Below are 27,544 nucleotides of genomic sequence, written 5' to 3' on the forward strand. Positions count from 1 at the left end.
TGGAAAAAGCCAAAATGGCATATCAAATTCATAAATTCATGTCAAAACATAGGTAATACATAATGCTTTATCCTACATTAAATGTAAACAAATTACTTGACAGCACATTACAGATTAAAGACATTCTAGAAAAGAGCTCTAATAAACCACTAGGTCAAATAAACTAGAAGTTACGTAATACTGTTCCAATTGATCTTATCATTAAGAGTCTTAATGATAAGATCAATTGGAACAGTATCATGTATCTTGTATATCATTTGTATACAGTGCATCTGGAAAGTATTCACAGGCTCACAGCGTTTTACTTTTTTCCACATTTTGTTATGTTACAGCCTTATTCCACAATGGAATAAATTCATTTTCTTCCCCTCAAAATTCTACACACAATATCCCATAATGACAACGTGAAAAACGTTTTTTTTTTTTTGTTTTTTTTCCCCCAGATTTTTGCAAATGTATTAAAAATAAAAAACTAAGAAATCACATGTACATAAGTATTCACAGCCTTTGCTCAATACTTTCTTGATGCACCTTTGGCAGCAATTACAGCCTCAAGTCTTTTTGAATATGATGCCACAAGCTTGGCACACCTATCTTTGGGCAGTTTCGCCCATTCCTCTTTGCAGCACCTCTCAAGCTCCATCAGGTTCGATGGGAAGCGTCAGTGCACAGCCAATTTCAAATCTCTCCAGAGATGTTCAATCGGATTCAAGTCTGGGCTCTGGCTGGACCACTCAAGGACATTCACATAGTTGTCCTGAAGCAACTCCTTTGACATCTTGGCTGTGTGCTTAGGGTTGTTGTCCTGCTGAAATATGAACCGTCGTCCCAGTCTGAGGTCAAGAGCGCTCTGGAGCAGGTTTTCATCCAGGATGTCTCTGTACATTGCTGCGTTCATCTTTCCCTCTATCCTGACTAGTCTCCCAGTTCCTGCTGCTGAAAAACATCCCCACAGCATGATGCTGTCACCACCATGTTTCACTGTAGGGATAGTACTGGCCTGGTGATGAGCGGTGCCTGGTTTCCTCCAAACATGACACCTGGCATTTACACCAAAGAGTTCAATCTTTGTTTCATCAGGCTAGAGAATTTTGTTTCTCATGGTCTGAGAGTCCTTCAGGTGCATTTTGGCAAACTCCAGGCGGGCTGCCATGTGCTTTTTTACTAAGGAGAAGCTTTCGTCTGGTCACTGCCATACAGGCCTGATTGGTGGATTACTGTAGAGATGGTTGTCCTTCTGGAAGGTTCTCCTCTCTCCACAGAGGAATACTGTAGCTCTGACAGAGTGACCATCGGGTTCATGGTCACCTAACTAACTAGGCCCCTTCTCCCCCAATCGCTCAGTTTAGACGGCCAGCCAGCTCTAGGAAGAGTCCTGGTGGTTCCAAACTTCTTCCATTTATGGATGATGGAGGCCACTGTGCTCATTGGGACCTTTAAAGCAGCAGATATTTTTCTGTACCCTTCCCCAGATTTGTGCCTCGAGACCAGGGTCGGCTCTACCATTAGGCAGCTTAAGGCGGCTGCCTAGGGGCGCAGCCCTTGGAGGGCGCCACTGAATTCATCTAGCAAAAAACTGAAGGATGTCTCTGTATGCCGCCTCCTTCTTTACACTATGCTGACCGCTGCTGTGGGTTTAATCAGGTGCAGCCACCACTATCAGGCTGTGTCACATAGTGCCTCAATGCTTCCTCCATGCCATGTGTAACATCAAGTCATGTGAAGCCACATAGGAGGTGAATGTAACCAGGGGCGACCCCACGGCCGCTCCACATAGCCTTGATGCACCTCCTCTAGGCCTCTGGCTCCCGACTTTCCAGCAGCAAGCAGCACCTGCCTACAAGTCTGCACATGCAGCGTCACTGTAAGGCCACTGTATGCCCAACCCCACTTAAATATTCCCACCAGACCCCATGTACAGTATATATAAAAAAGTGACATTGGCCTTGGTGTCCTATATGATTCCTTACATGCTGGCTAGCATGTATACATAAAGAACAGATGATACTCAAGGACTTTTAAAGCGAAAGTGTATTGTGAGCAAAGTCACAACATTTTAAAATACATTATCACTTTAAAAGTCCTTGAGTTTTGTCCCTTTTCTCTGTATATGTAATGAGGCAATTCATCCCAGCCCACCTAGTGGCCACTTGCATCTCCCCTCTGGGAGGTGTGTGTGTGGGTGGAGGTTGCAGATTAGGGGGAGCTAAACTGAAGCTTTGCCTATGGTGCAGGGAGATCTCGCACCGTCCCTGCTTGAGACAATCCTGTCTCGGAGGTCTACAGACAACTCCTTTGACTTCATGCTTGGTTTGTGCTCAGACATGCACGGTCAAGTGTGGGACCTTATATAGACAGGTGTGTGCCTTTCAAAGTCATGTCCAATCAACTGAATTTACCACAGGTGGACTCCAATTAAGCTGTAGGAACATCTAAAGCATGATCAGTGGAAACAGGATGCACCTGAGCTCAATTTTGAGCTTCTTGGTAAAGGCTGTAAATACTTATGTGCGTGTGATTTCTTTTTTAATTTTAATAAATTTGCAAAAATCTAAAAAAAAAAAACATTTTTCATGTTGTCATTATGGGGTGCTGTGTGTAGAATTTTGAGGGAAAATTAATTTATTCCATTTTGGAATAAGGCTGTAACATAACAAAATGAGGAAAAAGTGAAGCGCTGTGAATACTTTCTGGCAGGGACGTGCAGTCAGGGGAGGCAGGGGAGGCAGTGCCTCCCCTGTCATAATGATTGAAGTAATACAAAGAAGATATTTATAACATAATTATCTTCTTTGCATTTTGCTACTTATATTTGCTGCAGCCAAATGTGGGTGGGAGGCAGCTGAGAGTGCTGCCTCCCACTAACAATGATAAAGTGTCTGTGCGGGGGGGGGGCAGGGGGCGGAGCCAAATCGAGGGCAGGAAAAGCCCATTGAAAAAACATGGAGTAGAGGCACCAGCAGATCTGCCTCAGTGACAGGGGCGTGCCTGCTTCCCACTACAGAGCCCGCCCCTGTCAGTGAGGCAGATTTGATTGGTCAGCGGCTCCAGCACTGAGCAGTGTTTCCTGCTGTCAGTGCAGAGTCCGGCTCTCTTCCTCCCTCCCTACTTCCTCTCCAGGTGCTGGTCGCATTACAGATGGTGATGTAAGTAGATGAGGGTGCACATCACAATCCCACACATCTGTACCAGGGGTAGCAGTGTTATCAGGGGGCTCTGGTTCCCAATATCTGGCTGTTACACAGCCATATAGAGTCAGGCTGCTGCTGACAGGGTCAGGGCTATGGCAGGAGCAGGCTGCGTGTCACTGTCTGCTCCAGCCTTTAGTTTTCCAGCCCTCAGCTAATGCCTGTGGATGTGTGTTACTGATAAGCAGTAACTGGAGTATATGTCCCTCTCTCTCACACACAAGCTGCAGCAGCAGCACACCCCTGGCAGGGAGTGGGAGGAAGATGGAGGCTGGGGCTCTTCACTAACTTTGCATCTCTTTGTTAGAGGGTCTGGTTGTTGTGTAGTGCCAGGAATGCTGAGTGATGACACTGAGGTCAGGCTCAGGCTCCCTCTCTGGGCTTTCATATGCCAGGTTTCTGATGGCAGGGGAGGATATCCAACATGGTATTGCCCTTAGTAATCTCCCAAAATATACTGTATGTGAGCAGACGCCTAAAGAATGCTGGCATCCTTCATCAGTGATAAACTCACACAGATACCACAGGAGGGATCCGGTTAGGATCCCGTCTATCGGGATACCAGCTGTCAGAATATTGACACCGGAAACCCGACACGGGTTAATTCAGGTTGCATCGCTGCTTGCGATGGGACTGTAATTCACCCTCCATGGTGCCAATGCGCACGCGCAGGTTCCGTCCTGCGCATGCGCACCCACCAAATGTGATCGCTTTGCAATGGGTGCAAACGCCTCTGCCTGATTGACAGGCATAGGCGGTCGCAGGGCATGCGCGGGGTGGCGATGGACCATTGTGGGGGCAGTGTGGGTTAAACAGAGGCAGGTCAGCTGCATTTTCAAGGTGGCTGCATGACATCACACTCAGCCACTCCGATGTAAAAAATGTCGATGGCCCTCCTGCATACGCATCCCTAATTTCTGCGTGAGTGATTCAATTGCAATTGTTTTACGATCGCATTGCTGGGCCCGCCAATTAGCATGCTGGGCGGCCTTGCCCTGCGGTGGGCGGCTCCCAGCATGCCACAGAAGTGATTGCAGATTCTATTTTTTTTTTAGCAAAATCTGCAATCCGTGATGAATAACCCCCACTATTAGGAATGCCGACACCAGCATCCCGATTAGGTTCACCATCTCTGCGTCGGAATCCCATCAGCCAGGATGCCAAACGACAAGCCAGCGGGACGATGCAGGGAGGGGTCAAGTTAGGTTAAGGCTGCTGGGGGAGGGTTAGGTTTACGATGTGTCCCTGGGGGGTTAGGTTTAGGCTGCGGGGAGGGGGGGTTAGGGTTAGGCTCCAGGGAGGGAGGTTTAGGGTGTTGGGGAAAGGTAAGGTAGGTATATATAATCTGTATATAGATGATCAAGCTGCTGCTGCAGGGTCAGGGAGGCGGGAGGGAGCACTGGAGCCCCCAGGAGGACACATCAGTTCAGCTGCTGCTGCCTGATCGCACACCTCATAGCACCCAGCACATCATACACAGTATAGATCTGCCCCGGGTTGCCTGCATCAGTGTCCATGCTGTGAGTTAACCCCCAGCGGCTGCGGACATGGACGCCACTGCACTGAAGCTGGATGCGCTGAAGTTCACAAAGCTGTGTTCCACTACAAGGTATGATCCTATTGCCCGCTGCCTTACCCTGTACACTGCAGCATACACCTGCGTTGTGGCGAGCTGCATTACATCACTTACCCATATTGCTGTACACTGTATATAGATCATGTATGTTGTGTGACAACACAGTAAGCACTTGTCCCCATTCCAACTCCTGTGCACAGTGATACCCAACAGTGGAGAAAGTAACTATTTACTCTCCTAGAACAAAGTTGTCATTTTATACAATCCCAGCCGTAATGAGCATAATGTGTAAGGGCCACTACAACTGCTCTTTTCCCATGAGCGCCAAAGTATATAATCGCTTGCCAAAAAATATGCTTCGGGCCAGCCCTGCATGTATCTTAATACTTTACTGCTTGCATAACATCTTTAAAGCGAGACTGGCACAGCTTTGGGATACAATAGATACTATTGCACCTTTTTTATAATGCCCCCAGAACCGCTAGGTTCATACACTGTTTGCTGGTGTAGGTCCAGTTCTGTTATAAGCTAGTGCCTCCCCAGTCATTGATCTCACCGCACGTCACTGCTTTCCGGGTGCATTGTATGTTTTCATTTATAAATATTGGGCTGATGTATCTTATGCTCTCTTCCCCTTCCCCGCAGCGCTACAGCCATGAGGACTGTATCATGCGTCTACCTTGGAACGCAAACCGCTGGGTTGCTATGGTGACCGGCGAGAGAAGTGCGGCATGTGACAGTTTCCGGCTGATTGCAGCATGCAGGAGGTGGCGTGGTGGTGAGCGTGGATGCTGTATGTGAGTATTTTAGTGGGTAAGTGGTTCTACTGTATGTTCTGTTTGTCCTAGTATGTCTTGATAAAGGGGTATAATCCCAGAAACGATTACTGCAACATAGACCAGCTTTTCTCTATGTAATATGTTTATTTGGATTAGGGCTTCGGGGGACAGTAACTTGTCATCATTGAGTACTGGCTGACATGGGAATGTGTGTATGTACATATGTATATATATATATATATACCAGTGCCGTAACTAGGCATTTTAGCGCTGTGTGCAAGAAACGACAGTGGCACCCCCCCCCCCCATGTAAGATAGGGGCAGTGCGTGCCGCAGGCGCGCAAAAAATTTATAGGGGTGTGGCTTCATGGGGAAGGGGCGTGGCCACAAAATAATAGCAATTCATACTACGGTGCACAGTAGTCTACATTATTCAAATTACGCTGCACAGTAGCGCCACTACACCAGGTAGAGCCCCTTTTATACATTACAGCAGACAGCGTCCCCCTTTTTACACATTACAGCAGACAGTCCCCGTTTTTTTACACATTGCGGCAGCCAGTCCCCTTTTTTACACATTGCGGCAGCCAGGCCCCCTTTTTACACATTGCGGCAGCCAGTCCCCCTTTTTACACATTGCGGCAGCCAGTCCCCCTTTTTACACATTGCGGCAGCCAGTCCCCCTTTTTACACATTGCGGCAGCCAGGCCCCCTCTTTACGCATTGCGGCAGCCAGTCCCCCTTTTTACACATTGCGGCAGCCAGTCCCCCTTTTTACACATTGCGGCAGCCAGTCCCCCTTTTTACACATTGCGGCAGCCAGGCCCCCTTTTTACACATTGCGGCAGCCAGGCCCCCTTTTTACACATTGCGGCAGCCAGTCCCCCTTTTTACACATTGCGGCAGCCAGGACCCCTTTTTACACATTGCGGCAGCCAGGCCCCCTTTTTACAGCCAGTCCCCCTTTTTACACATTGCGGCAGCCAGGCCCCCTTTTTACACATTGCGGCAGCCAGTCCCCCTTTTTACAGCCAGTCCCCCTTTTTACACATTGCGGCAGCCATCCCCCTTTTTACACATTGCGGCAGACGGTGACCCCCTGAGAGAGAGAGAAAGAGAGATATACTTACCATCTCCCTGCTGGCAGTCAGGCTCCTCGTGCAGCTCCCTCGGTGCAGGCAGTGAGGTGAGAAGGAGGAGGAACCGCATCCCAGCATCCACAGCAGCGCCGGGCAGCCAATACAAAAGGAGAGGGGGATGCTGCAGCGGCGCTTACTACCAATGACATAGCGCTGCTGCGGCTCCCTGCTCCCCCTCCCTCCTCCTCCTTCTCCGCTGCCCGGCGCTGGTCCTCTTCTCCCTCCACAGCGCGGCGCACGGCGCACACAGCAGAGGCGGCATGTAATGAGTCAATTTGACTCATTACATGCCGCTGGCCGTGCGCCCTCAGGGCAACTGCGCTGTGTGCCAAGCCCACTTGGCACACACGTAGTTACGGCCCTGATATATACCCCCTTTTTGCTGTTCTGTCCCCCAAGGTTCAACATTCCCTCTCTATTGAATATCACACTTACACAGTAATAACTCCCTACCCTTTTTATTCACCTTTAGATATAATACAACAGCTTTTTACATCCCATCATTGTAACACTTTATCCTACTAATATTTTTCTTAATTTTTACATTTATGTTTAATTTATTAAATTTCAGAAGAATTTCTGTTTCACTTTGCACTTACATATTAACATTTTCACAGCATTTAATATTAATGAATTATATTACATCTTACATTCTATTATATTTGTATTTTAATTTTTTTGTACTTTTTATGCACATTCACTTGTATTTCGCAACTTATCAAGTATTAATTTTTGTTGCTTATTAACTAAAATTAGGTTTAATTTGGGAAGAATAAATAATATATTGTATATGTGTGTACTGTATATTCTAAAAAATATACATTGTATCTATATTAATATTCGTTATATATCTGTACAAGTTAATTCACATACTATATCACATCTCTGATTTAATTGTCAGTATATTATTATATATATATATATATATATATATATACATATATATATACTGTGTGTGTGTGTGTGTGTGTGTGTGTGTGTGTGTGTGTGTAACAGTGATGTGCGGTGGGGTGAGGCAGAACCTTTCCTGTCATACTAACGTTTGCACCAGAGTTTTGACTGTGTAAAGTATATGAAAAATACAAAGAATATGTTTGAAATATGGCCCTCATTACGAGTTGTTCGCTCGCTAGCTGCTTTTAGCAGCATTGCACGCGCTAAGCCGCCGCCCTCTGGGAGTGTATTTTAGCATAGCAGAATTGCGAACGAAAGATTAGCAGAATTGCGAATATAAATTTCTAGCAGTTTCTGAGTAGCTCGAGACTTACTCAGCCATTGCGATCAGTTCAGTCAGTTTCGTTCCTGGTTTGACGTCACAAACACACCCAGCGTTCGCCCAGACACTCCCCCGTTTCTTCAGACACTCCCGCGTTTCCCCCAGAAACGCCAGCGTTTTTTCGCACACTCCCATAAAACGGCCAGTTTCCGCCCAAAAACACCCACTTCCTGTCAATCACACTACGATCAACAGAACGATGAAAAATCCTCGTTATGCCGTGAGTAAAATACCTAACTTTTGTGTAAAATAACTAACCGCATGCGCTCTGCGAACCTTGCGCATGCGCAGTAAGCGACTAATCGCAATATAGTGAAAATCGGCAACGAGCGAACAACTCGGAATGAGGGCCTATGATCTTTGTATTAATCGAATCATTTTTATAGCCAAAACTCTGGAGTAAAAAGTCTATGGCAGGTGAGGCAGTGCCTATCTTTTCCGCACATCTCTGGTCAAGACTCACCAAATGTCCTGTTTATAATGCTGTACTTGTGTATAATGTCCAGATGTGCACTATGGCTCATTTATTGTGTGTAAATCTGGCTCTGGTGCAGGGGTGTTTTAAGAGAGGAGGAGGCCTGTGTGCAGCCTTCTGCATCAGGGGACCCCTCCTCTCTGACCAAGGCACAAGATTTTAATACTTTCCTCTCCGAAGTCCCCCGGTGGTGCCATCCTTCTCGGCAGTGGCAATAGAGTCTGAGCACAGACTCTATTGCGCATGCGCAGACCTCCGGGAGCACGTCGTGGAGGCCATTTTCCTGAAGATTTTCCTGATGCGCATGCGCAAAACTCCGGAAAAATGGCCACCGTGCCACGTTTCCGGAGTTTTCAGCAGGTGCAATAGAGTTTGATCCCCCTAGTGTTCAATCTCTATTGCGCTGCCGAGAAGGGATGGCTCCGACGGGGGACTCCAGAGAGGCAAGTATTAAACAAATAAGTCCAGTGTGTGTGGGCTGGGTCCCCCTGGACTTCAGGGCCCGTGTGCCCCGCACACACTGCACCCATTATAGATCAGTCAATGCTCTAGTGCTAGCCAGTGCCTCCTGAGCCATTTAGCTCACCGCATGTCCCTGATTTGCATGGCCATCTGGCACTTCTGGCATAAGCCAGAAGGGCCGATGGGCCGAACCGGTCATTCAGAGAGCCGGGAAGGCCGCGCGCAGTGCAGCCTCCGGCTCTCTGGTTCCACGGTCTCCATGGAAATGGGGGCGTGCCGCGAGTCCATGCCACCGGACTCGCAGCGCGCCCCCGACCCCAGCAACCGCCGCCATGTTAATGGGGGCGTGCCACAAGTCCACGCCACCTTACATTGTGCGGTGCGCACTCCCCCGTGACGTGCGCACCTTCACAAATGCCCCAGTTCGTCGCTGCTGGTCTGTAATATATATTGACTGCCTTTGAAACTAATAACCTGCAGATTCTGAATGCCAACACTACCACTAACTGGATGGATAAACTTTCCAAACAGGTTGCAACTTATAAACAAAATCTCATCCAATTTAAAAAGTCCAAGCTTAATAAGGTTATCCCGGACTATGAACAAAACCATGTGTACAACTGGGTTACCAACGGCCATAATAAACGCAATGAACAAGGTCATGATAAATTACGTCAATTCCGACATTATGCATCGGACACTGATTCTTCACAGGACAACACGAACAACAGTGATTCGGACTCTACCCATAGTGGACGCTATTCCGCAGCCCTTTTAGGGGTACGCACTTGGACCCTGCTACTAAAAGAAAATGGAAATTCCCCAGGAGGGGCGGCCAGAGGATCCGGCAGGCGGGCAGGTCAGCCCCCTCTTTCCAGCAGGAGACGATAATTTGTCTGCACACACGTTGACGGACGTTGAGATTAAAGTTTTGAACCGTGGTCTCTCATTTGTGCCGTCCGTTGATTTTGATGGTTTCTTTTGGGAAATTTAAACATACCGGCTAATCCGACAACTCAAGATACATGAACACTTCAAAGGGGTTAAAACTACAGTGAACACCCAGAGTGAGTCATCATCGATTATTCCTGTGCAATTACGTAAACTGTTGTCTAAATCTGCATTTGAACCATTATCTAATAATGGGGGTAATTCCAAGTTGATCGCAGCAGGAAATTTTTTAGCAGTTGGGCAAAACCATGTGCACTGCAGGGGGGGCAGATATAACGTGCAGAAAGAGTTAGATTTGGGTGGGTTATTTTATTTTTGTGCAGGGTAAATACTGGCTGCTTTATTTTTACACTGCAAATTAGATTGCAGATTGAACACACCACACCCAAATCTAACTCTCTCTGCACATGTTATATCTGCCTCCCCTGCAGTGCACATGGTTTTGCCCAACTGCTAAAAAAATTCCTGCTGCGATCAACTTGGAATTACCCCCAATAGTTCTATTAAAGTGTTTTCACACATGTTAAGCAATTCTGTACACAACGAGGTTGTTTCTACTTCTACAACACAGAGAAAATTCAATAATGTGTCCCTTGAGGAACAAACGGCATTACGTGCACTGGCATCTTATTTGCAGATGAAGGCGGGGCAATAGTAATTCAGGATCTTGAATCTATTACGGATGGTTCTAATTGGGTACAACTACAAACATTGTTGTTAGTCCCCTCAGATCAGATATATATATATATATATGATCTGAGGGGACTAACAACAATGTGTATATATATATATATAAATATATATATATATATATATATATATATATATTTATATATACATATATATATATATATATATTTTAATCTCCATAATAGATTAAAATATATATGATCTCTGTAACAGATTCAAAATCCTGAATTACATCTCTGCTTTGCTTACATATTGCCATCAGGCTGCCTCCCGCTTGCTTGCACCTCATGTCATCTGTCTATCGTCCCTTCCCACTAGATTGTTAGCTCTTCAAAGCAGGGCCTTCTTTCCTCTTGTTGTCAAAGCCCTCTTCTCGACACATGTCACTCACAGCTCTCTCCTATTCAGCGACCATCTTTACCCTTTTTCCCTGCTGGTAAAGGCACATCTCTAGCCAGCCCCAAGTAGTACGATGATTACTCCCTCGCTACTTACATCCTAGCTGTATTATGATTTGAGAATTGCGGTGTAGAACAGAGAGGGTAATTCCAAGTTGATCGCAGCAGGAAATTTTTTAGCAGTTGGGCAAAACCATGTGCACTGCAGGGGAGGCAGATTTAACATGTGCAGAGAGAGTTAGATTTGGGTGTGGTGTGTTCAATCTGCAATCTAAATTGCTGTGTAAAAATAAAACAGCCAGTATTTACCCTGCACAGAAACAAAATAACCCACCCAAATCTAACTCTCTCTGCACATGTTAAATCTGCCTCCCCTGCAGTGCACATGGTTTTGACCAACTGCTAAAAAATTTCCTGCTGTGATCAACTTGGAATTACCCCTAGAATTCAGTAAATGTACTCCTACATACTTGAAATGTGTTCGTAGTTGATAATATGCTCATATGACTAATATATAACATGTGACTGACTGCTAGTGTGATTGCTGACTTTATATATGTTTGTCAGTGTCTCTTCTGACCTCAATGCTGGTGCTTGGGTTGGGGTCAGATTGATATCACTTTAATACAAGTAAAGTAATTACAGTCACAGATTGTGTAGTATACTGTGTAAAGCTGATTATTTATCATGTCTAAGAGCAGCATAGGTGACGAGGTTACATTAACAGTAACACCAACACTTATAACATGTTTATCCTGTAAGGTGGGGTTATCAGCTCAGCAACTGGCACATGATGGTTTATGTGAAATTGTTTTGCGTTTCAGCAGATTGCAAGGCAGATCCCTGTTCAATGACAAATAGATCCACCTTGGGCTATGTTTGCACAAACCTTATCCAGTATAGCTGACAGGTTGGTCCCTACAGCTTCAACCTCAGGAATAGGGTACACTATTAACCCATACATAGAGCTCCCATCCTATGGTTTAGCCCCAACAGCTTCTACAAATCAACAAGCTGATAAACCAAGGGTAAATATATCATCAAATTCACAGTCTACACAGGATGATACATCAGATGAGGATAACTCCATTTACTCTACTTCACCATATGAAGAACTGGTGGAAGGTTTCAGCTCAGAGGATATAGCTGAGTTAATTGGAGCAATGAAGGCTATTCTGTCTCTAGAGGATTCAGCAGAGCCAATAATAAAAACTAAAGCACCTGTGTTTAAATGTCCCAAAACAGTTAGGGAGGAGTCTCCAGGGTCAGAAGAACTGACGGAAATTATAGAGGAAGCTTGGGCTACACCCAATAGGAGATATAGAATACCAAAAAAATGGGATTCCTATTACCCTTTTCCAACTGGGGACTGTTTAAAAAGAGAAGTGAATCCTAAGGTAGAAACGCACGTCATTCGATTAGTGTGAAAATCTATTTTGCCGTTACCATCAACATCATTAAATGATGTCACAGACAGAAGAGTGGATGGTTTTTTGAAAAACATATTTTCTCTGTCAGGGGCAGTCATAAGGCCAGCTATGGCCTCAGCCTGGATGGCAAAAGCAGTAGTTGAATGGGCTGACGAACTGGAAAACGGGCTTTCAGCACCTACTAGGGAGCAGGAATCCCATATAGCTCATATGAAACAGGCTGCGCTATTCTTAGAAGAAGCAGCAATGGATATGGGTACAATTGCTTCCAAAGCGTCAGCGTTAATGGTAGTTGCTCGCAGAGCAATTTGGCTACGTACATTGAAAGCTGATTCAGAATCCAAGAAGGTTCTGGAAGCTTTGCCTTTTGTTGGGCATATTCTTTTTGGTAAGGAATTGACAGATATTCTGGAGTCAGAAGCCGAATCCAAGAAGGTCAGGTTTCCTGCCAGTTATAACCCTAGGGGTTGGGAGTTTCGGCCATTTCGGTAGCAAGGTAAAACAAAAGGCAAAAATTATTCTAAACAGACCCAGTACAATAAGTCTGGTAAAGCAAAGAAGCAAAGGGCCACCAGAGGGCCAGCTTCCAAACCAGAACAGAAACCATCAGCCTGATGGTGCGGACCTCCACCTGGGGGACCCTAAGGTAGGGGGCCGACTTCTTCAGTTTGCACACATATGGCAGCAATCGACAACAGATGCTTGGGTGCAAGCAGTGGTATCTCTGGGTTATGTTTTCCCTTTCAAGAAGCAGCCTCCTCAAAGGTTTTTCTCTAACGTCCTAGTGGATGCTGGGACTCCGTAAGGACCATGGGGAATAGCGGCTCCGCAGGAGACTGGGCACAGCTAAGAAAGAATTAGGACTACCTGGTGTGCACTGGCTCCTCCCACTATGACCCTCCTCCAGACTTCAGTTAGAATCCTGTGCCCGGCCGAGCTGGATGCACACTAGGGGCTCTCCTGAGCTCCTAGAAAGAAAGTATATGTTAGGTTTTTTATTTTACAGTGAGATCTGCTGGCAACAGACTCACTGCAGCGAGGGACTAAGGGGAGAAGAAGCGAACCTACCTAACTGGTGGTAGCTTGGGCTTCTTAGGCTACTGGACACCATTAGCTCCAGAGGGATCGACCGCATGGAACCGGCCATTGGTGTTCGGTCCCGGAGCCGCGCCGCCGGCCCCCTTACAGAGCCAGAAGCAAGAAGAATCCGGAAAATCGGCGGCAGAAGACATCAGTCTTCACCAAGGTAGCGCACAGCACTGCAGCTGTGCGCCATTGCTCCTCATACACACTTCACACTCCGGTCACTGAGGGTGCAGGGCGCTGGGGGGGGGGGGGGCGCCCTGAGAAGCAATAAATACACCTTGGCTGGCAAATATATCACAATATATAGCCCCAGAGGCTATATATGTGATAAATACCCCTGCCAGAATCCATAAAAAAGCGGGAGAAAAGTCCGCGAAAAAGGGGCAGAGCTATCTCCCTCTGCACACTGGCGCCATTTTTCCCTCACAGTTCCGCTGGAAGGAAGCTCCCTGACTCTCCCCTGCAGTCTACACTACAGAAAAGGGTAAAAAAGAGAGGGGGGGGGGCACTAAATTTAGGCGCAAAATACATATATAGCAGCTATAGGGGATATAATTTAGTTAATCCCTGTATTATATAGCGCTCTGGTGTGTGCTGGCATACTCTCTCTCTGTCTCCCCAAAGGGCTTTGTGGGGTCCTGTCTTCTGTCAGAGCATTCCCTATGTGTGTGCGGTGTGTCGGTACGGCTGTGTTGACATGTTTGATGAGGAGACTTATGTGGAGGAGGAGCAGGTGCCTATAAATGTGTTGTCACCCCCTGCGGGGCAGACACCGGAATGGATGGACTTGTGGAAGGAATTACGCGAAAGTGTCGACTCCTTACATAAAAAATTTGACGACATGCCAAATGTGGGGCAGCCGGCTTCTCAGCCCGTGCCTGCCCAGACGTCTCAAAAGTCATCAGGGGCTCTAAAACGCCCGCTACCTCAGGTGACAGACACAGATGTCGACACGGATACTGATACCAGTGTCGACGACGAAGAGACTAATGTAATGTCCAATAGGGCCACTCGTTATATGATTGAGGCAATGAAAAATGTTTTACACATTTCTGAGGTGACCCCAGGTACCACAAAAAAGGGTATTATGTTTGGGGAGAAAAAACTACCAGTAGTTTTTCCCCCTTCTGAAGAATTAAATGACGTGTGTGAACTAGCGTTGGCTTCCCCTGATAAAAAATTTGTAATTTCAAAAAAATTACTAATGGCGTACCCTTTCCCGCCAGGGGATAGGTCACGTTGGGAAACACCCCCTAAGGTGGATAAAGCACTTACGCGCTTATCAAAAAAGGTGGCACTGCCGTCCCAAGATACGGCCGCCCTAAAGGAACCTGCTGACAGAAAGCAGGAGGCTCTCCAAAAAGCTATATATACACACACTGGTATTATACTGAGACCAGCTATTGCCTCAGCATGGATGTGCAGTGCGGCAGCTGCATGGTCAGACTCCCTGTCAGAGAACATTGACACCCTAGACAGGGACACTATATTGCTAAACATAGAGCATATTACTGTCTTTTACATAAGAGATGCACAGAGGGATATTTGCCGGCTGGCATCAAAAATAAGTGCACTGTCCATTTGTGCCAGGAGAGGGTTATGGACCCGGCAGTGGACAGGGGATACAGATTCCAAAAGGCACATGGAAGTTTTGCCTTATAAGGGTGAGGAGTTGTTCGGGGATGGTCTTTCAGACTTAGTTTCCACAGCAACAGCTGGGAAGTCGGCATTTTTGCCACATGTCCCCTCACAACCAAAGAGAGCACCGTATTATCAGGTGCAGTCCTTTCGGCCCCAAAAGAGCAGACGGGGTAGAGGCGCGTCCTTTCTGCCCAGAGGCAGAGGTAGGGGAAAAAAGCTGCAGCATACAGCCACTTCCCAGGAACAAAAGTCCTCCCCCGCTTCTTCAGCTAAGTCCGCCGCATGACGCTGGGGCTCAGCAGGCGGAGCCAGGTATGGTGGGGGGCCGTCTCAAAAACTTCAGCAATCAGTGGGCTCGCTCACAGGTAGATCCCTGGATCCTTCAAGTGGTATCTCAGGGGTACAGGCTGGAATTCGAGACATCCCCCCCCCGCCGTTTCCTCAAATCTGCCTTACCAACGACTCCTTCAGAAAGGGAGGCTGTGTTAGAGGCAATTCACAAGCTGTATTCCCAGCAGGTGATAGTCAAGGTGCCCCTACTTCAACAAGGACGGGGTTACTATTCCACAATGTTTGTGGTACCGAAACCAGACGGTTCGGTGAAACCAATTTTAAATTTGAAATCCTTGAACACATATTTGAAAAAATTCAAGTTCAAGATGGAATCGCTCAGGGCGGTTATTGCAAGCCTGGAAGAGGGAGATTACATGGTATCTCTGGACATCAAGGATGCTTACCTGCATGTCCCCATTTACCATCCTCACCAGGAGTACCTCAGATTTGTGGTACAGGATTGTCATTACCAATTCCAGACGTTGCCGTTCGGCCTGTCCATGGCACCGAGGGTATTTACCAAGGTAATGGCCGAAATGATGATACTCCTTCGGAAAAAGGGAGTTTTAATTGTCCCATACTTGGACGATCTCCTGATAAGGGCGAGGTCCAGAGAGCAGTTGTTGGTCGGCGTAGCATTATCTCAGGAGATGCTACACCAGCACGGTTGGATTCTGAATATTCCAAAGTCTCAGCTGGTTCCGGCGACACGTATACTGTTCCTAGGGATGATTCTGGACACGGTCCAGAAAAAAGTGTTTCTCCCAGAGGAGAAAGCCGAGGAGCTGTCGTCTCTAGTGAGAGGCCTCCTGAAACCAAAACAGGTGTCGGTGCATCCTTGCACGCGAGTCCTGGGCAAGATGGTAGCTTCCTACGAAGCGATTCCATTCGGCAGATTCCATGCCAGAACTTTTCAGTGGGACCTGTTGGACCAATGGTCCGGATCGCATCTTCAAATGCATCGGTTGATAACCCTGTCTCCAAGGACCAGGGTGTCTCTGCTGTGGTGGCTGCAGAGTGCTCATCTCAGAGAGGGCCGCAGATTCGGCATACAGGACTGGGTCCTGGTGACCACGGATGCCAGCCTTCGGGGCTGGGGAGCAGTCACTCAGGGAAGAAACTTCCAAGGACTTTGGTCGAGTCAGGAGACTTCCCTACACATAAATGTTCTGGAACTGAGGGCCATTTACAATGCCCTAAGTCAAGCAAAGCCCCTGCTTCAAAACCGGCCGGTTCTGATCCAGTCAGACAACATCACGGTGGTCGCCCATGTAAATCGACAGGGTGGCACAAGAAGCAGGGCGGCGATGGCAGAAGCCACAAGGATTCTCCGTTGGGCGGAAAATCACGTGTTAGCACTGTCAGCAGTGTTCATTCAAGGAGTAGACAACTGGGAAGCAGACTTCCTCAGCAGGCACGACCTCCACCCGAGAGAGTGGGGACTTCATCCAGAAGTCTTCCAACTGATTGTAAACCGTTGGGAAAGGCCACAGGTGGACATGATGGTGTCCCGCTTAAACAAAAAGCTGGAAAAATATTGCGCCAGGTCAAGAGACCCTCAGGCGATAGCTGTGGACGCTCTAGTGACACCGTGGGTGTACCGGTCGGTTTATGTGTTCCCTCCTCTTCCTCTCATACCCAAGGTACTGAGGATAATAAGGAGAAGAGGCGTAAGAACTATACTCATTGTTCCGGATTGGCCAAGAAGAGCTTGGTACCCGGAACTTCAAGAAATGATCTCAGAGGACCCATGGCCTCTGCCGCTCAGACAGGACCTGCTGCTGCAGGGGCCCTGTCAGTTCCAAGACTTACCGCGGCTGCGTTTGACGGCATGGCGGTTGAACGCCGGATCCTAAAAGAAAAGGGTATTCCGGAGGAAGTCATTCCTATGCTTATTAAAGCTAGGAAAGATGTAACCGTACAACATTATCACTGCATATGGCGAAAATATGTTGCGTGGTGTGAGGCCAGGAAGGCCCCAACGGAGGAATTCCAGTTAGGTCGATTTCTGCACTTCCTACAGTCAGGGGTGACTATGGGCCTAAAATTGGGTTCCATTAAGGTCCAGATTTCGGCTCTGTCGATTTTCTTCCAAAGAGAACTGGCTTCACTGCCTGAAGTTCAGACATTTGTCAAGGGAGTGCTGCATATTCAGCCTCCTTTTGTGCCCCCAGTGGCACCGTGGGACCTCAACGTGGTGTTGGGTTTCCTAAAGTCACATTGGTTTGAGCCACTCAAAACCGTGGATTTAAAATATCTCACGTGGAAAGTGGTCATGCTGTTGGCCTTGGCTTCGGCAAGGCGGGTGTCAAAATTGGCGGCTTTGTCATGTAAAAGCCCCTATTTGATTTTCCATATGGATAGGGCAGAATTGAGTACTCGTCCCCAATTTCTTCCTAAGGTGGTATCAGCTTTTCACTTGAACCAACCTATCGTGGTGCCTGCGGCTACTAGAGACTTGGAGGACGCCAAGTTACTGGACGTAGTTAGGGCCTTGAAAATTTATGTTTCCAGGACGGCTGGAGTCAGGAAGACTGACTCGCTATTTATCCTGTATGCACCAAACAAGATGGGTGCTCCTGCTTCAAAGCAGACTATTGCTCGCTGGATTTGTAGCACAATTCAGCTTGCGCATTCTGTGGCTGGCCTGCCACAGCCTAAATCTGTAAAAGCCCATTCCACGAGGAAAGTGGGCTCCTCTTGGGCGGCTGCCCGAGGGGTCTCGGCTTTACAACTTTGCCGAGCTGCTACTTGGTCAGGGGCAAACACGTTTGCAAAATTCTACAAATTTGATACCCTGGCTGAAGAGGACCTTGAGTTTTCTCATTCGGTGCTGCAGAGTCATCCGCACTCTCCCGCCCGTTTGGGAGCTTTGGTATAATCCCCATGGTCCTTACGGAGTCCCCAGCATCCACTAGGACGTTAGAGAAAATAAGATTTTACTCACCGGTAAATCTATTTCTCGTAGTCCGTAGTGGATGCTGGGCGCCCGTCCCAAGTGCGGACTGTCTGCAATACTTGTATATAGTTATTGTTAACTAAAAGGGTTATTGTTGAGCCATCTGTTGAGAGGCTCTGTTATGTTCATACTGTTAACTGGGTATAATATCACGAGTTATACGGTGTGATTGGTGTGGCTGGTATGAGTCTTACCCGGGATTCAAAATCCTTTCCTTATTGTGTCAGCTCTTCCGGGCACAGTATCCTTACTGAAGTCTGGAGGAGGGTCATAGTGGGAGGAGCCAGTGCACACCAGGTAGTCCTAATTCTTTCTTAGCTGTGCCCAGTCTCCTGCGGAGCCGCTATTCCCCATGGTCCTTACGGAGTCCCCAGCATCCACTACGGACTACGAGAAATAGATTTACCGGTGAGTAAAATCTTATTTTTTGCACCAGCCCATCTCATATAGAGGCGAAGGCCAGAGCTCTGCAAGAAGCAGTTCAGAAATTGCTTAGTTCCGGGGTAATTATTCCAGTACCCCCGGCACAACGGGGGCAGGGTTTTTACTCTAACCTATTTTTGGTTCAGTAGCCAAATGGATCATTCCGGCCAATTCTCAATCTCAAAATGTTAAACAAATACATTTGGGTCCCAAGGTTCCACATGGAGACGTTAGGCTCCATAGTTTTGGCCATGGAACCGGGGGATTACATGGTATCTCTGGATATACAGGATGCTTACCTGCATGTGCCTATAGCACTGTCTCATCAGTGTTACCTCAGGTTTGCCATCCTCCAGCAACATTTTCAGTTCCAGGCCTTAGCCTTTGGGTTAGCCACAGCCCCCAGAGTATTTACCAAGATTATGGTGGTTATGGCAGCTTATCATCGCAAGCAGGGGATAAGGATTTTTCCATACCTCGACGATCTTTTAATCCTGGCACAATCCCAGGAATGGCTTTTGAGCCATCTCCAACAGACAATAACTTGTCTACAGAAACACGGATGGCTCATAAAGTGGGCAAAGTCATCTCTGATTCCGTCACAACGGATAATTCACTTGGGGGCTGTATTGGATTCAAGTTTGCAGAAAATATATTTACCTCGGGCAAAGAGATCCAAGGTGCAGTTAATGACTCAGGAATTGTTACACAGTCAGACAGTATCAATTCACGCAGCAATGCGAGTGATGGGTTTGATGGTGTCAACATTCGACATGGTGGAATATGCACAATTCCACTCAAGACTTCTGCAGCATCTGATTCTGACCAGATGAAATGGAATACATCAGACAATAAAGAAACAAATGATGATACTTCCAGTAAAGGTAAAAAGGTCATTAGCCTGGTGGCTACAGACTTCCCATCTAGACAGTGGGAGACCCTTTTGGATATCAGATTGGGTGATCCCGACAACGGATGCCAGTCTACAGGGCTGGGGAGCAGTGTCCGGAAGATTATGGTTCCAGGGACAATGGACCACAGAAGAAAGTCGCCTGCCAATAAACCTGTTGGAACTCCGGGCCATATACATGGCACTGATTAAGGCAAAGGACATTCTGCAAGGAAATCCAGTCCAAATCCGCTCGGACAATGCAACGGCAGTAGCGTACCTCAACCATCAGGGAGGAACTCACAGAAAAAAAGCAATGAAGGAGGTAAGTCACATACTAAAGTGGGCAGAACTCCATCTTCCAGCATTGTCCACAGTGTTTGTTCCAGGAGACCTAAACTGGGATGCGGACTTTCTCACTCAACACACCATTCGAGCAAGCGAATGGGCTCTACACCCGGAAGTTTTTCAGACTCTAGTAAACAAGTGGGGTTTGCCAGAGATGGATCTCATGGTGTTCCATCTGAACAACAAAGTTCCAGCATACGGGTCAAGAACAAAGGACCCCGGAGCGATCTTGTGGACGCACTGTCAGTGAAATGGGACTTTCATCTGGCATATCTGTTTCCTCCAATCTCCCTGCTACCCAGGGTGGTGAGAAAAATAAAGGAACAAAGGGTGCCGTGATTCTAATAGCTCCTACGTGGCCCAGAACGCATTGGTACACAGATCTGCAGAGGATGTCGTTGGATGCTCCAATTCTGCTCCCTCAACGTCCAAATCTACTGATGCAGGGTCCTTGTTATCACAGGCATCTGGATCGGCTGTCCTTGATGGCGTGGCTGTTGAAACCTCTATCCTGAAGTCAAGAGGTTTTTCACAACTGGTAATTCAAAATATGCTCAGAGCAAGGAAACCCTCCTCAGCTCGCATTTATCACCGAATATGGCAAGCCTATATTCATTGATGCAGTGAAAGAAGTATGGATCCAAAATCTTTCAGAGTATCCAGAATCTTAGATTTCCTTCAGGCAGGAATGGATAGGGGTTTGAAGGTGGCTTCCTTGAGAGTTCAAGTATCAGCATTGACTGTATGGTTCCAAAAGACAATTGCCACTTTACAGTATGTGCGTACTTTTTTCCAGGGAATGCTGCACATTCAACCACCCTTTGTTCCTCCTGCAGTACCTTGGGATTTAAGTCTGGTCCTCAAAGCCATTCAAGTGGCTCCATTTGAACCACTTAATAAAGTGGATCTTAAATGGTTGACAGCTAAAGTACTCTTTCTACTGACTATGGTATCATCTAGAAGAGTGTCAGATTTAGGAGCGCTGTCATGTAAGACTCCTTTTCTGATTTTTTTATCCAGATAAAGCAGTTCTCAGGACTTAAGGGGGTCATTGCGAGTTGTTCGCTCGTTGCCGATTTTCGTTATACTGCGATTAGTCGCTGCATGCGCATGGTACGCAGAGCGCATGCGCTTAGTTATTTTACTAAAAACTTAGCTGTTTTGCTGTAGTGTCTGCGGCGCTTTTCATTCGCACTGGTGTTTGGTAAATGATTGACAGGAAAGGGGCGTTTCTGGGCGGCAACTTAGCATTTTCCCGGCGTTGGCTAAGAAACGCAGGCGTGTCAGGGAAAAACGTGGGAGTGTCTGGAGAAACGGGGAGTGGCTGGCCGAACGCAGGGCGTGTTTGAGACGTCAAACCAGGAACAAAATGGGCTGAGCTGATCACAGTGTAGGAGTAAGTCTTGAGCTACTCAGAAACTGCTAAGAATTTTCTCTTCGCAATTCTGCTAATCTTTCGTTTGCAATTCTGCTATGCTAAGATACACTCCCAGAGGGCGGCGGCCTAGCATGTGCAATGCTGCTAAAATCAGCTAGCGAGCGAACAACTCGGAATGACCCCCTAAGTCTGTTTATCTTCCTAGGGTGGTCTCTAAGTTTCACCTTAACTAAGAAATTGTAGTCCCGGCTTTTCAGGTATCGGGACTTTCTGCGGGAGAAGCGTCGCTGGACGTAGTCCGTGCATTAAGAATCTACGTGGATCGTACCAGTGCCATCAGAAAGATTCTCTCTTCATTCTCTATGGATTTCAAAAGAGGGGATGGCCTGCTACTAAACAGACGCTAGCAAGATGGCTTTGAATTATGATTTCAGAAGCATATTCTCGAGCTGATCTCCCTGTTCCGGCTAATGTCTCTACTCACTCTACACGTAAGGTAGGTCCTTCATGGGCAGCACAACATGGTGCTTCAGCAGAACAGATATGTAAGGCAGCCACATGGTCTTCCATTAACACATTCATTAGACATTATGCCTTGGATACTTTTGCCTCTCATGACGCTGAATTCGGGCGTAAGGTTCTCCTGTCTAATCAGGAGCGTTCCCACCACTAAAAATTGCTTTGGGAAGTCCCAATGTTATCCTATGGATAACCTGTGCACCCTGCCGGGGAAATATACATTATGGTAAAAACTTACCATTGATAACAGTATTTCTCCTATGTCCACAGGTTTCCACAGAGATCCCACCCTGACGCACCTGCTTTGAGAATCTTTATACTCACTAACCTCTTCCCTCTTGCATGGAAGGGTGTGCATGTGTGTTTTTCTCGCCTGAATAGGGTTCTACATAATGCTCCTGCCTAAATGCTTTGGAATACAACTGATTTGACTGAGCCAGTAGGCGGGGATATATGGACGAGCCCGTTGCATCCTGGGAGGCCTGAAAGCTTGTGATCGTTTGGTACCAATCCGCTGTTGCTCCATCATATCCCAATGTTATCCTGTGGAAACCTGTGGACATAGGAGAAATACCGTTATCAACGGTAAGTTCTTACCATAACGTATATTTGTACTTGTGGCGCCCTATAAATAAGATATTATTATAATAATAATAATAATAATAATATATATGTGTGTGTGTGTGTGTGTATATATATATATATATATACATATATATATGTGTATGTATATATGTTATATATATATATATATATATATATATATATATGTATATATTATACACTGCTCAAAAAAATAAAGAGAACACTAAAATAACACATCCTAGATCTGAATGAAAGAAATATTCTTATTAAATACTTTGTTCTTTACATAGTTGAATGTGCTGACAACAAAATCACACAAAAATTATCAATGGAAATCAAATTTATTAACCCATGGAGGTCTGGATTTGGAGTCACACTCAAAATTAAAGTGGAAAAACACACTACAGGCTGATCCAACTTTGATGTAATGTCCTTAAAACAAGTCAAAATGAGGCTCAGTAGTGTGTGTGGCCTCCACGTGCCTGTATGACCTCCCTACAATGCCTGGGCATGCTCCTGATGAGGTGGCGGATGGTCTCCTGAGGGATCTCCTCCCAGACCTGGACTAAAGCATCCACCAACTCCTGGACAGTCTGTGGTGCAACGTGGCGTTGGTGGATGGAGCGAGACATGATGTCCCAGATGTGCTCAATTGGATTCAGGTCTGGGGAACAGGCGGGCCAGTCCATAGCATCAATGCCTTCGTCTTGCAGCAACTGCTGACACACTCCAGCCACATGAGGTCTAGAATTGTCTTGCATTAGGAGGAACCCAGGGCCAACCGCACCAGCATATGGTCTCACAAGGGGTCTGAGGATCTCATCTCGGTACCTAATGGCAGTCAGGCTATCTCTGACGAGCACATGGAGGGCTGTGCGGCCCCCCAAAGAAATGCCACCCCACACCATTACTGACCCACTGCCAAACCGGTCATGGTGGAGGATGTTGCAGGCAGCAGAACGTTCTCCTTGGCGTCTCCAGACTCTGTCACGTCTGTCACATGTGCTCAGTGAGAACCTGCTTTCATCTGTGAAGAGCACAGGGCGCCAGTGGCGAATTTGCCAATCTTGGTGTTCTCTGGCAAATGCCAAACGTCCTGCACAGTGTTGGGCTGTAAGCACAACCCCCACCTGTGGACGTCGGGCCCTCATACCACCCTCATGGAGTTTTTTCTGATCGTTTGACACATGCACATTTGTGGCTTGCTGGAGGTCATTTTGCAGGGCTCTGGCAGTGCTCCTCCTGTTCCTCCTTGCACAAAGGCAGAGGTAGCAGTCCTGCTGCTGGGTTGTTGCCCTCCTACGGCCTCCTCCACGTCTCCTGATGTACTGGCCTGTCTCCTGGTAGCGCCTCCATGCTCTGGACACTACGCTGACAGACACAGCAAACCTTCTTGCCACAGCTCGCATTGATGTGCCATCCTGGATGAGCTGCACTACCTGAGCCACTACCTGAGCCACTTGTGTGGGTTGTAGACTCCGTCTCATGCTACCACTAGAGTGAAAGCACCGCCAGCTTTCAAAAGTGACCAAAACATCAGCCAGAAAGCATAGGAGCTGAGAAGTGGTCTGTGGTCACCACCTGCAGAACAACTCCTTTATTGGGGGTGTCTTGCTAACTGCCTACAATTTCCACCTGTTGTCTATTCCATTTGCACAACAGCATGTGAAATTGATTGTCAATCAGTGTTGCTTCCTAAGTGGACAGTTTGATTTCACAGAAGTGTGATTGACTTGGAGTTACATTGTGTTGTTTAAGTGTTTCCTCCTTTATTTTTTTGAGCAGTGTATATGTATATATATATATATATATATATATATATATGTGCAAATAAGCGCTACTACCTGTACATTCAAATATAAAAAAAAATAGATTAATTTAAAACTTATATACAGTATAAGTGCAAAGTGAAAATGCAATGCATAAACAATTATTAACACTCCAAACTTTTTGTGACTGCAGGAAAAGTTTTCAAAAGGCTTCTATTTCAGTAAGTCATAAAGTTCATAGGTGATAAAACTCTGCGCCTTCAGTGCTTCAAATAAAACGTGCTTTATAAATCCTTAAAGTAACAATGTATATGCGTCAGTGGCGGAACTAGCGAGCGGTGGGCCCAGGTGCGACAAAATGCTTTGCCCCCCCCCCTCCCCCATCCCATCCAAGTCCACCCCCTCACCCCTGGAGAGGATCTGGTGAGGGGGACCTGCTCAGGGCCAGAGAAATGGATACCTAGCAACAGTGCCGTAACTAGACATTTTAGCATTGTGTGCAAGAAACGGCATCAGAGCCCCACCCCTGCATGCAAAACAGGGGTAGTGCGCGCCGTAGGCGTGCGCAAAAATACATAGTGACGTGGCTTCGTGGGGAAGGGGTGTGGCCACAAAATAATACCAATTCATAAAACGGTGCACAGTAGTCTCCATTATTCAAATTACGCCGCACAGTAGCACCACTACACCAGGTAGAGTCCCTTTTACACCTTACGGCGGACAGATTCCTCTTTTTACACATTATGGCAGACAGCGTCCCCTTTTTACACATTACGGCAGACAGCGTGCACTTTTTACACATAACGGCAGACAGCGTCCCCTTTTTACACATTGCGGCAGACAGCGTGCACTTTTTACACATAACGGCAGACAGCGTCCCCTTTTTACACATTGCGGCAGGCAGATTCCCCATTTTTACACATAGCGGCAGGCAGATTCCCCATTTTTACACATAGCGGCAGGCAGATTCTCCATTTTTACACATAGCGGCAGGCAGATTCCCCATTTTAACACATAGCGGCAGGCAGATTCCCCATTTTTACACATAGCGGCAGGCAGTCCCAAGAAAGACAGAAAGAAAGACAGAAAGAAAAAAAGAAAGAAGAATTATACTTACCCTCTCCGCTGGCTCAGGCTCCTCGGTGCACCTTCTGACGATTCCCGGGCAGGAGAGAATGAGGAGGAGGGGGGGGGGGGGGGTGGAGGAGGGAGCCGCAGCAGCGCTGTGTTATTGGTGGAGGCGCTGCTGCTGCTACCCCTCTGCTTCACTACAGGCTGTTCTCGGAAGACAGCCTATAGTGAAGCAGAGGGCCAGCAGCAGCAGCAGCACCTCCACCAGTAACAAAGCGCTGCTGCGGCTCCCTCCTCCACCTCCCTCCTCCTCCTTACCCCCGTGCCCGTGACCGCTGCGCTGCGCTCCTCTCCGACTCCTGTGTCCTGCTGGCGGCTGTGTGCAGTTTGACTCATTACATGCTTTGGGCCCCTGGACAGAGGCGGGCCCCAGTGCAACGCACTGCTTGCACTGGCGGTAGTTCCGCCTCTGATATGCGTATCGAACACAGATGGAAAAGGAGCCCGTATCAATATCTTTTGACGCAGCCCTTCCTTAGTCCTCCTTTTTTATATATCCGTACTCATCAGATGTTTTTACACATAAGCGGAGAGAGGAGGGATACGTAAGCAATGTACACTTTCTTATATAAAGTGACTAGTGCCTGTGTGCAAATATAAAATGTGCCTGTTGAAGTGATGGTCGTATGTGGAAAGAGCCATTAGAACCATGTAAGTATTCTGGGCGCATGAACACCCACACTATACCCCTGAGGAAGTCCCACAAACTTTACAAAGGAGGGAAACGTGTATGGCGAATTATCGCTACCATATGTGTTTAGTACGCATATACATTGTCACTTTAAGGATTTATAAAGCACGTTTTATTTGAAGCACTGGGGGTGCAGAGTTTTAACACCTATATATATATATATATATATATATATATATATATATATATATATTAGAGATGAGCGGGTTCGGTTCTCAGAGAACCGTACTGTACCGAACTTCACGCTCTGAGCCCGGTTCCGAGCAGGGACGTGCAGTCAGGGGAGGCAGGGGAGGCAGTGCCTCCCCTGTCATTAATGATTAAAATAATACAAAGAAGATACTTATGACACATATTCTGTCATAAGTATCTTCGTTATATTATTCTAATAATTTTAATACATTTAAATAGTTTAGAAAACACTGATAACAGTGCCTCCCGTTGACAACAGGAATGGGGATAAGGCGGGGGGCGGGATCAAGCACAGGGCTGTAAAACAGCCCATTGAAAAAAGTTGAGAAAGCGGCACTTGTGAAAGTGCCTCGTTGACAGGGACAGATGTGATTGGACAGCGGATCCAGCGCTGGATCCGCTAGTCCAATCACTTACATGCGGCGGCATCTGTGATCACCTCTCTCTCCAGTGTCCACATTCCCCCCTGTCTCCGCGCTGCTGGTGGTGGGTGTCCGGCGGTACTGCTGGTGGTGGGTGCCCGACGCCGACGGTGCTGCTGGTGGTGGGTGCCCGACGCCGACGGTGCTGCTGGTGGTGGGTGCCTGACGGAGGAGATCATCGCGCCGCTCAACTGTGCTCCAGATCACCGCACGGGAAATCACAGAGCGGCTGCTGCTGGGGTCAGGCACTGACCCCAGCAGCAGCCGCTCGGTGACTTCCTACGTTAAGCCGCCGGCCAGAGCCTTGTGCAGCTGTGCGGTGATCTGAAGCAGCAGTTCAGCGGCTCTGTGATCTTCTCCATTACCCCGCCGGGGGTCAGAGCCAAGTGATTCGGGTGGCGTACTCTCCCTTCCTCCTCTGCCCTCTCCCAAGCAGCAGGCTCCACAGCAGCACCAGCGCTTCTGCATGGGGAACATGGACGCAGGTGAGGGGGAGGAGGTCATAGAGTGAATGAAATTAATGTGGGCAAGGGGGCAGCTCGCACCCATATCAGAAACCCTTATGGGTGACAGTGTTGCAGGGAGCTGCAATGGTGGATTCAGGGTGGTCAGGGTTGATGGGGTGGGGGGGGGGGGGGGACGACGACACCAAGGCACTTGCCCCCCCTCCCTGTCATTTTCAGGGCATTTTTATTTTAACTGTCATTCTTGTCTTGTTTCTGTAGAAGGTGGCTCTACCTGTCCTACTGTGTAAATGGAAGTTCTGCCTGCCGTAATGTGTAAAAAAGGGCACGCTGTCTGCCGTAATGTGTAA

General features: G+C 47.3%; 1 long non-coding RNA gene across 3 annotated transcripts in view; it reads left to right on the top strand.

Moving 5' to 3' along the window:
* The first annotated feature begins 3,012 nt into the window (after positions 1-3,012).
* The window catches only part of LOC135057359 (uncharacterized), a 43,916-nt gene continuing 19,384 nt past the window's right edge, over positions 3,013-27,544 (top strand). Inside the window, exons 1-2 of one of the 3 annotated variants that reach the window (XR_010244136.1) lie at positions 3,013-3,146; positions 5,410-5,561. This is a non-coding gene — a long non-coding RNA (uncharacterized LOC135057359). Of the gene's footprint in view, positions 3,147-4,568; positions 4,798-5,409; positions 5,578-27,544 lie in introns of those variants that run through there. The other 2 variants (XR_010244134.1, XR_010244135.1) reach the window with 2 other exon arrangements.

The sequence above is a fragment of the Pseudophryne corroboree genome, chromosome 1, assembly GCF_028390025.1.
Source record: "Pseudophryne corroboree isolate aPseCor3 chromosome 1, aPseCor3.hap2, whole genome shotgun sequence".
NCBI lineage: Eukaryota > Metazoa > Chordata > Amphibia > Anura > Myobatrachidae > Pseudophryne > Pseudophryne corroboree.